The sequence below is a fragment of the Ictidomys tridecemlineatus genome, chromosome 2 (genome assembly GCF_052094955.1).
Source record: "Ictidomys tridecemlineatus isolate mIctTri1 chromosome 2, mIctTri1.hap1, whole genome shotgun sequence".
Taxonomy (NCBI): Eukaryota; Metazoa; Chordata; class Mammalia; order Rodentia; family Sciuridae; genus Ictidomys; species Ictidomys tridecemlineatus.
Window position 1 is genome coordinate 96,855,779 of NC_135478.1, and position 4,289 is coordinate 96,860,067.

The following is a 4,289-nucleotide window of genomic DNA, read 5'->3' on the forward strand; positions in this document are numbered from 1 at the left end:
CATTTCCTGCCCACTTTCCTGTGTCTCTCAATTACTAATTAGCAGTGTGCCCACTAACAGAACCCCAGCAGTCAGCCTTCTGGGATATAAAGAGGAATATTGACTTTGCTGTCAAATGAGTCCCAAAGAACATAATTTCACATTCTCTGAGGCTTAAATAAATGTTTTCCTTTGAGCTAATAAGAAGGCCAAGTACTTTTAAGATATCCTTACATGCCTTTAAGGTAGTCCAGTCCCCAGAATGAAAGTTACATGCAACCTACCTCTGAGCTTAAAAACATTCAGAAGGCCACAAACCCCTCCCCCCCAGCAAATGACTGGGCCCTTGGCTATACTAAAGGACCGAAAGTCAAGACAGCCCATTTATCCCAAAGTCACACCCAGAAATTTAATATTTTAAAACACATCACCAGTTTTTGCTTTACCTACATGGATGCAGAATATAAATTTATGGTTTTAATCAAGACATTATTATTTTATGGCATACACCACCAACAATTATAAAATTCAAACAGAAATCTTGTGTCCATTTCAAGTTAAGCAATAAGAGTTCTTGAAGCTTTCTGTTACTCTAATTTGCAATTCACTTATTTTACTTCCCTTGGACTTTCCCACTATTGAGTCATTCATTAAAACTGTCTGTAGCAGGTGAGGATGTTGTGACCGCCCCCCTGTGCCCCCTCCCTCTGAGGTGTCTGGGCCTATCTGGCCTCTCCCCTCCCCTCCTTAACCCAGGTGCGGGCAGGCAGGCGTCCTGGCAGATTTTATCATGTGGGCAACCTGCTGCAACTGGTTCTGCCAGGATGGACAGGCTGAGGAGGTCCCACCAGCCCCTGGAGCCAGGACACAAGCCTATTCCAACCCTGGGTACAGCTCCTTCCCATACCCAAACACAGACAGGAAGCAGACCTGATTGGACTGTGAGAAAAATTTCTGCATGACCTGTTCAAGCCAAGAGGGGAATGGGCCCTGCCTCTGCCTTCTCTGCCAATGGTTCTGAGCCACAGCCTTTTAGCAGGAAGAGCTCATGAAGATGAAGGTGAAGGACCTGAGGGACTACCTCAGCCTCCATGACATCTCTACTGAAATGTGCCGGGAGAAAGAAGAGCTGGTATTCTTGGTGCTTGGCCAGCAGCCTGTAATCTCTGAGGAGGACAGGACTCATGTCCCAACCTTGTCTCTGGACTTTCCTGAGCAGCAGGCCTTCCTGACCCAGCCACATGCCAGCACAGTACCTCATACCTCACCCAGGCTCCCTTCTTCACCAGCACAAGCCACCTCTGTTCCTCCTGCTCAGGAAAGTCAGCAGGCCAATGACCATGTGTCTCAGGACCAAGAGGAGCCTGTCTACCTGGAGAGCACAGCCAGAGCACCTACCAAGGATGAGACCCAGTCCATTGACTCTGAGGACAGCTTTGTCCCAGGAAGGTGGGCCTCTCTGTCTGACCTGTCCCACCTGGAAGACATTGAAGGCCTGATGATGCGGCAGCTTAAAGAGATCTTGGCTCAAAACTTTGTCAACTACAAGGGCTGCTGTGAGAAGTGGGAGCTGATGGAGAGAGTGACACAGCTGTACAAGGATCAGAAAGGACTCCAGCACTTGGTGTGTGGGTGCTGAGGATCAAAACGCAGGAGCAATGCCATCTGGGCTGGAGGAGAACCTGTGTAAGATCTGCATGGACTCACCCATTGACTGTGTTCTGCTGGAGTGTGGCCACAAGGTAACCTGTAGCAAATGTGGCAAGTGCATGAATGAATGTCCCATCTGCCGGCAGTATGTGATCTGAACTGTTCACATCTTCTGGTCCTAAGGGCTGGCACCGGCTTCTTCAGTGCCTTACAGGGATATAGCCCAGGGTATCTGGGCTCAGGTTTGGTCAGCTTGCAGAGGGGCAGGATAACAGGAATTTTTGTAGTGTTCCCAAGACCAGGGCAAGCAAAGATGCCATGTCATACCTCGGCATGCCTGTCTTGCCATAGGGGTGCACCTCTTGGCTGGCAGAGCCCCTGAGGCCAGTAGGAACTGGTACAGATCACATGGGTGAGTGCCTGCATTAGTGATTTGGGGCTGATGGTAGTAACTGATGAACAGAGGACTTTCCAGAACTTGGACCATGTCTTCCTTCTCTGAGAACCTAGACACATTTTCACCCTTCCTCCTGTATCCCACCAGTCAGAAGTCCTCCTAGAGCCAGCACATTTGGATTTAAACTTCTGGTCTCTCTGGCTTTCTGTGCTTTAACATACCTGTCTCTTGCTATACTGCCTAAAATCTGTTTGTTTCTTTGAACCAAAAATGTGTTAGTTTATGTGGTTAAGACCAGCCGTGGTACTTAGGACAGAATTTGGATCAGTAAACTTACCTCTGGTGAGAAAATTCTATAGGAAAATGTTATAGAAAAATTTCAATTTGTGAAGTCCCTTCCTTAAGGGTTGGGATTGGGAGCTATCAATCTCCTAACCTCCTAGGGAGCCAATAAAACATCTGACTCCCAAACAGCTGGGAAATCTAGTCTAGTCTGTGTGTGCAAGGGATGGTGCATGGATACTCTACTGCTTCCTCTTTTGGGGCTTGATTTTGCAACATCTTGAATTTTAGATTATGAGGAAAGGGATGCATTTGGTGGAGGCCGTGTCTTTCTTAACTTTGGCTTCTGATCCTCTTCCTACAGACAGGACTGTTAACTGTTTCAATGAAATCTCTCCCTTTTCCACTGAGGTTTTAAACCTGGTCTCACCCAAGGCATAGAGAGGCTCAGGCAAAGAGCCTTGCTCTCCTCTAGCTGAACTTCTCATGAAGTTCCTGGAAAAATACATGTAAGAGCACCTAACTAAACAGCTGGAAGTCCCTGCTTAATTTCCTTTCTCATTCTGTAGATTTGGGAACAGCATTCTCTGGGCCATTTATGAAGGGCCATGTAATGAGTAGGTAATGTTTTTGAGCCCTCCTACTGTTTTTATACCCCTGAATGAGCTGGAAAAGCACAAAAGAGAACAGAACACACCTGCTGTCAGAACTGTGTGCGCCCATTACCAACAGATGAAACACACTCGAAATACCCAAGGGCCTTGGCAGAATCTCCCCTCTTTCAACATGCTGCAGCTGAGTCCAAGACTAGAACCAATCAATTGTGATTCTGAAAGGCAGAGGAAAACTTCTAAGGGGACCTATTATCTTAGAAAGGTTTTCGATCATCAACTACTTAACACCCTAAGAGGTATAGTTGGCAATGTTATTCTGGGCCACTCGACTCAACCTTATACCAAGTCAGGATAATCTGGGCCACAGTTGGGATCAGATTTTCCTGTCAAGATTCTGCCTTTCACCTTTCTGCTGAATAGTTAGTACTGTAGTTTATAACGCCTACCAGTTTATCAAAGGGATTGATTCAGCTTCCTCAATTCCACTGTGAAACAGGTCTGTGTGTATGCAACTCAGTTAGATCTAGCAATAACTTCAAGGCTCTCCCTCCTTTCTCTGCTGAGGCCTCATCTCCCCTACCTCCCAACTTTTCTCCTAGATAGATAGGAACTGAAAATAATATACTGGTGGCTGGTTGGTGACCTCAGTAAGAATTGGAACTGGTGCCACTCAGTTTTAAAAATAAGAACTTGCCTTTAAATCTCATCTTTTGGTGAAGGTTTCCATTGGGGAAAAAAGATGTCAAACAACTGATTTGTTTTTGTATTGTCTTTATTACACCAAATAAAAGTTAGGAGTTCTAAGATCCCATTCCAGTTCATATTTAACCCAGGTAGAAAACCTGCTGTTTTATCCTTCAGCCTCCCCTTTTGTCCCTCATGGATCCTTGGTCTTAATTATCACAGCAACATCTAATTCCTCCAGTTATTCTGTGGATTTTGCTGTGATTGCTGAGATTTCAGTTGAGACTTGTTTTAAAAGACTGGGACAGCTGACTGGTTCATAATACCTTGGAATAGTTAGATCCAAACTAATAAGAATAAGCTGTACAGGAATTAGTGCTCAATATATATTGTATAAATTTGTTGAAATCTCTTGGATGTGAATGTGTTACTTCAAGTGGCTTATATTAAGATTCTCAAACTCATTTGGGTGTTAAAGCAAACCCAAATGTGTATTTTTTTGTTACAGAGCTCTGCTTTATAATTTTGTAATAAAGTTTCAGCATAGAAAAAAAATGTCTGTAGCAATGTGCTGGCCCTGGTTTAGCATTCCCGATGTCTGTACTTAGAGGGAATTAAACACTTTTTTGCACTCAAACAAAATTTGTCTTTTGACACAATCAAATATCTGTTCCATTTTAAAC

The 4,289-nt window shown here is 44.6% G+C and overlaps 1 pseudogene; it reads left to right on the forward strand.

Moving 5' to 3' along the window:
* The first annotated feature begins 762 nt into the window (after nt 1–762).
* LOC101972076 (E3 ubiquitin-protein ligase rififylin pseudogene) lies at nt 763–3,672 on the forward strand (annotated as a pseudogene).
* Nucleotides 3,673–4,289: the final 617 nt, after the last annotated feature.